General features: G+C 40.9%; 1 protein-coding gene across 1 annotated transcript in view; it reads right to left on the reverse strand.

The window, feature by feature from the left end:
- nek7 (NIMA-related kinase 7) overlaps positions 1-5927 on the reverse strand; it is a 59350-nt gene extending 53423 nt beyond the window's left edge. The window contains exon 1 of the mRNA XM_043223140.1: positions 5671-5927. The gene's annotated coding sequence lies outside the window, so the exon portion shown is untranslated. The remainder of the gene's footprint in view (positions 1-5670) is intronic.
- Positions 5928-6441: the final 514 nt, after the last annotated feature.

Genomic DNA, 6441 nt, shown 5'->3' on the forward strand with positions numbered 1-6441 from the left:
TAATTGAACTGATTTTATTGTGCATTTTCTGTTGAAACTTCACATAAAAATGTTACAAATTTGTTTAAAACATCTCATTCGGTATTAAAAAAAAATATCCATTATGAAGATCAAGCTAAATAAAATTGGAGAGTTTAAGCGATATTTAGGCGCTGCACAATTATGAAAAAAAGTATATAACTCAATTATTCTATTGAAATGGTAATGGTAATTGTGATTATTAATTACTATTATTTAAAAAATGATGTTTTGAATAGGTTTATACTGTTTTAAGTAACTGCATGCCATATTTTTGTAAACACTCTGGAAATTGCTTTTCTATAGCATTAAGCCTGGTTTGGCTTCTTCAAATAAAGTAAAGACTAAGCATAGTATTATAATGCTATACTAAAGCTAAGATTAAAACAAAAAAAGTGTAACTGCATAGATAGTGAAGCAACTGAAATGTTCCAAGACGCGATCTGAAGAAAGAATTGTTGAATAAAAGGGTTTTTTTTCCCCTTCACTGAAGTCACATGGGCTTTAAAATACAACATTTCAGTCGCATTTTCTGTCAGTGCAGAATCAGAAAGCTCTCGGATTTCAATTTGTGTACGGAAGGTAACTGAAGGCCTTATGAGTTTGTAATGACATGAGAATGAGTAGATTAACCATACCTTTAAGGAAAGCCTGTATAACATATAGATCAAAGATGATGTCCACATTTAATGGACGATGGCCGGTATTCACAAAAACGATTTTGTCTATAGAAAGCACTTTAAATGTAAGTATCGGCTTTTAAGGTTTCAAATGTGTTTTTGGAGAATTAAATAATGTTACGCTGTCATTCAGTGTAACAATACAATTAAAAAGAAAACTTTAAAGCCTTATTACCCAATTTTTTTGAACGCTTTTTCAACTTTGACCCATATGTGTTTATATTATACATGTATACATTTACATATAAAAGTCAACATCCCTAATTAAACAGGGGCAATTAAAAGTGGCAAAAAACCCAGCGTGACTATGAACAGAGCGGAGCGGATGTTTAACGGAAGTCACAAAGGGCTGCTCGGTGGGGCCGTTTATTGATGTTGGACGTCCCTGCGGTGAGGAACTCACAGAAACCCTGAGAGGACTATTCTCCACCACACCTACCATTAGGGACTTCCCTTCTCTGAACCCCTTCTACGCTTATTCATCAATTGCCCTTCACCTCTTTCATGAAAATACATCTGTAAAACTCAAACCGTCTCATACTACCATCAGCCGGCTTCTTCTTCCTCAGAACACAGAGCAGAACTTAAAGAGAATGTCTTTGGTGAATCTTTAATGGGGCGCAAAGGATCTGCCCTTTTCATGCGAGATAAGGGTGCTGGATAAAACGCTGTAGTTGTACGAGGATCGTGAGACTTGGTTTGCTCTGTGCTGTGTGTGAAGGCTTATGCCCCATTCGCGAAGCACTTTTACCACCGAAGACTGATGTAACGTTGGTGGCCGAGGGTCGCTAACAAATCAAACCGTTTCCATAAACAAACCTAACCTGTAATCTGTCACTAGGGTATATTTGTAGCAATAGCCAAAAATACTTTGCATGGGTCAGAATGATCTATTTGTCTTCCATGCCAAAACAATCCTTAGGACAGTAAGTAAAGACCAAGTTCTACGAAGGCATTTAGTAGATTTCCGACAGTAAATATTACGTTTTGATTAGTAATACACGTCGCTAAGAACTTTATTTGGACCATTTTAAAAGGTGATTTTCTCAGTATTTCGATGCACCCTCAAATTCCAAGTATTTAAACGGTTGCATCTCAGCCAAATACCGACACATGCAGTTTCATTGAGATTCCCTGGAATGCACAATAAAAAGACATGATTTTTGACAATAGTTAAAAAGTTATCCGGTTTTGCAAATGAACTCTGAATGAAAATTACCTTTCGCCACAATGGGGAAAAAAATACAAATTCTAACAAATAATTAAAATAGGACAAGGCAGCACAGAAAACCATTCATTTTTTTTTTTTTTTAATTGCCAGTTTCAACATGACAAGCTGGTTAATAAACACGTTGGCAATGACTGATGAACAATTGTGAACTTTTTTTTTTTAAACATCCAAACCGTCGGCTTAAAAGCGCAACAAGTTTTGCCAAAATGCAAGTCCTTTCTGCTTATTATTCTGCTCAACTATTTTCCTCATGTTTTTAGATAAGGTCTTTTTTCAAGCCATTAAAGTCTATCCAATTCCACTAGCAAATAATGTCTTGTTTTCCTACTGTTATACTTTTAATGGTCAAAGCCGACGAATGGTCAAGACAAATGACACTTAAAAAAAAAAACTCAGAAGACCATAAAAGATCTTAATCGTGCATTAAAAACACATTTGGCCTGATAACAACCATTGAAAACGCTTGCAACATCAAAACATCAATATTAATGAGATTCCCTGGGATATTTTTGGCCAAAGCCGTCGTGAAAAAAAAAAAAAAAAAAAAAAAAAAAAGAGGCACGGCACAGTGCGCGGTTTGACCCAAAGACCTGGAGATAGTAACGTGACAGACTCCTTGTTCAAAGAAACTGGCCTGCTTTCATCTCCGGCTTTTTCCCGAGCCACACTGGCCCAAGCCATCTGCTTTATTCTAATACGAGGCTTAAAGATGCTGTTTTTTTTCAAGGCTTCCCAAGTACGATAAACAGCCTTTATGTAGCTCACCCCTGTTTACAGCATGCAGTATGCTGTGCTGTAAAATATTCACTGTTAAACTGTCAACGATGCTGGCCACTCGCCCGGCCTTCACAGTATGGTGGCACTCGCCCTCGGTTTACGCCCCCTCGGACCCCCACCAATGCCTGCTCGCGGCGGGGCCCAGGATCCGGCCCACTTCTCGAGACCTTCCAGAGCAGTTCAAACGCCCCGCGAGCTTCCAGGCTTGGCTTCAGACACGTGTAAAGTTTTTTTTTTTTTTTATTTTTTTATTCGCTGCCCTGCAAAGGCACCGCCAAAGGTTTTCGAGTTCCAACTTGGCATGACTTCTGAAAAAAAAAAAAAAAAAAAAAGGAAAAAGCGCCACAGCTTCCTCCTGCAGCTCTCGAGCCGGCTGTTTGTTTCCCTGACTGATTGAGTGCAGAGAGCAGGGTCCTGTCGCGCGAGATCCCGGAACGAGGGGGTGTTACGTCTCACTCCAGCCACAGACCTCGACAGCCCTTGGGCCGAAGAAACTCGGCGGAAAGCTGATGAGTGTTAGTATGCCAGGCTGGCGTGCCCGGCTATTTGCGACACTCGGGGTATTGCGTATTAAGAGAGACAGGCTTTCAAAACAAACGGCCTCTTGCCTTCTCTCCGTGTCATCCTGTGTGAAATATTAAGTGTCGTTTGCAGCGAGGACGTATAAAATGCCGATAGCGGGCCGTACGAAGACACCGAGGTTGTTCTTTTGGATCACAGCGCATATTTACTCCAGTTTTTCGCAGATTTTGTGACAAACGCGGGCTGTCAGCGTCTCGATTACTGTGTTTACAGTGGCATATGCATCGTGTAATTATGCCATGAAAGAGTTCGTTTCCTCAGGAAATATGAGGCAAGGAGAGAGGCCAAAAAGGACGGGAAAAAAATGTGTAAAGAGGAAAACTTAAACAGTGCCAGATCAGCCTTAAGTACTGCATATGCTGATAAAGACAATATCATGAAAATATATACAAGGCCAAATATGAGGGTCAGCTAGGCCTGAATTATCTAAAATGAATGGATATCATCTAGTCTTCAACGATTAAGATAACATCTGTGCTTGATGTCGAAACATCTAGTATTTGCAAGGCCGGTACGATATCTAGAGAGGCTGATACGATTTGTTATGAATGATACAATTCATAAATATGACCAAAGAGACAGATATGAAATTGATTAATTTAATGGGCTAATTTCTTAATGCAATAAAAAAATTAAGTCTTTTTTTTCTTTTTTAAGTAAGGAGATTAAATTGAAGATTTTTTATTGTTTTGAAATTTAAGATTAATCATCTAACGATCAAAACTTATAAAGTCAGGCCTACAAAAACGACTGTTTTTCACTGGAAGGATTAAAAAAACTGCAGGATTAAAAAAAAAAAAAAAAAAACTGACATAAAACTGGTCGAATTAATTACACGATTTTTTAAAGACATTTAAACTATTAATTGCAATTTTTAAAAATTAATAATTAAAATCTCAAAGCCAAATGCGCAATAATTCAAAGACTACACGGACACATTTCTGTTAATCAGCCCCCTTTTTGTTTGTGACAAACTGGCTGAAATAACACACAGCGTCCTAAGTCGACTGACTTTTACTTCTGAGCGTGTAGAAGACGAATAAGCAAGTTTTAGTAAATACTACCACGTTATAATTGGACGCTGCTGTCGCATAGTCACCAAAACTAGCCTGTCAATCACTTTCTCACAGTTCCTTACGTAGATATTTCACATTTCGATCCATTTAATTCACGTGCCAATTCTTCTAAACGACTCTGATTTCAAACACAGAACAGCATCTGAATTGTGAAGCGGGCTATTTTGTTTTTAAGACTCACTCCGTATTTTGCGAAACTGAGAGTTGCGTTATATTTTACGCTCTCGGGTTGCATCATGCGGTGTAACTTCCTACCACAAAAACATTAGGCAGAATGTTGTGACTGATAACTTTGGAGCCCATTTACTTTCGCTGCGTCTTCTCTCATACAATTGCCACTTAAAAGGTGACTCTGTCTCCCAATCTGATACGAGCTTTTGTGTTCCACAGAAACATGAGTGTTTGGGAAGACATGCGAGTGAGCAAATTACAACTTTTGAAGTGATTTTAGAGCCAAAGCCATTATTGTTTGTGCTGATTCACCGCTCCGTGTAAACCGGACCAACCCTGGATCCACTGAACTACAAGCCACTGTACTTAAACTGGGTTTTTAAAGTGAAATATTGCTTAACACTGTCCCCTTGAACTTCTAACGCCAATAAAAAAAAGTAGTGCCAGAAAGACGTAATAAGGAACTTTCCTCCTTATTCACGTATGTCATTGTTAATATTACGAACAGGTTGGTTCATCAAGATCACGAACAAGTACCAACGCGTTGCTGTCAACAGCTGGAAGTTGGCAAAAGTGAGAAAAGTCGCACACACATTCAAATAAGCGACTCGTTTGTCGCATTTCTAGAGAAGAGCAGCACTGGGCACCTTTGTCATCTGGGTTTAAGGTTATTTGGCCAGTGTCCCGAGTATTTTCGAGTTTCTCCTCGCATTTCTAGTGCATGTGTCACACTGACAGACGTTAGCTTAGCCACTATGCTCTGCCCGTGCCGTGTCACTGCTAAAAACACAACCGACACGCTGCAAAACAGTTTCAAACTTACTTTCGCAACAGTGCTAGTTGCTGTCAGAATGGGTAACGCATTTTAAGCGTCAAAAAACGATATTTTGGATGCTTGTCTCGGGTGAATTAGCGCCACAGCGTTAGCCTAGCCCGCTAACTCAAACTAGCCCAAAGTTCTGTCAACTTTTCTTCGGCTCTTTCCGCCGTGGCCTCACAAAGCACAGCCTGTTTTATCGGACGCGCAGCTCCCCTTCGACCCGAGACGCGCTCGCCGCGCGGCAGTAACCCGGAAAAAAAGCGGCACGGTGATCTGTTTTGAAGCTGACAGGAGGGAACGAAGCTAAACTCTTACCAGGAAGTGCCAGCTGGGCTTCGCGCGCGCCGAACCGCAAGCTCGCGCCGAGGATGAGGATGAGGATGAAGACGAGGGGGATGACGGTCTCTCGGTCTGTCAAGGTCGAGCTCCCGTTGATTTCCTGCGCGACGCCGCGACACACACGCGAGCTGCTCGCGCGCGCCTACAGAGTGTGTGCGTGCGTGCGTTCGCGTGCGTGCGTGCGTGCGTTCGCGTGAATGTGCGAGTTACACACACATCCCAGCATGCCCGCCGGAGAGGGGCGGGAAACTTCACGCAGCCAGGCCAGCAACTTTAACATTCGCAGAGGAAAGAGCGAGGAAGTACGGAAGGATGCTATTCGATTCTATTTTATCTCCCTTCACGCTCCTCTAATCTGTTTTATTCTCCGAGTTTTCTATGCTCTTCTGCTCTATTCTCCAAGGGAAGCTTCGCATCAGTTCTATTTTATTCCGTTCCGCCGCGCTTCGCACGGTACTCTATTGTATTTTGCGAGCTATTCTGCCTCGCACCGCCTCATTTCTATCCTGATCTATTCTCTTTTATGAAATATTCACTGTGTTCTCTCAACTTCTATTTTGTACGCTTCGCTTCAATGTCATTTTACTTTCAAAGTTTTGCCGCGCTTCTGTCCTCTCAGGAAGTTCAAAAGGCACTAATGTGAGTCATTTGGGAACTAGTATGCACACTTGAGGTACTAGTATGCACCTTCGACCATTCACAGGATAAATTTGTTTTTGTTTAATTCCGTTTCATTCTATTCTGCCT

Source organism: Puntigrus tetrazona, chromosome 22 (assembly GCF_018831695.1).
Source record: "Puntigrus tetrazona isolate hp1 chromosome 22, ASM1883169v1, whole genome shotgun sequence".
In the NCBI taxonomy this organism is placed as follows: domain Eukaryota; kingdom Metazoa; phylum Chordata; class Actinopteri; order Cypriniformes; family Cyprinidae; genus Puntigrus; species Puntigrus tetrazona.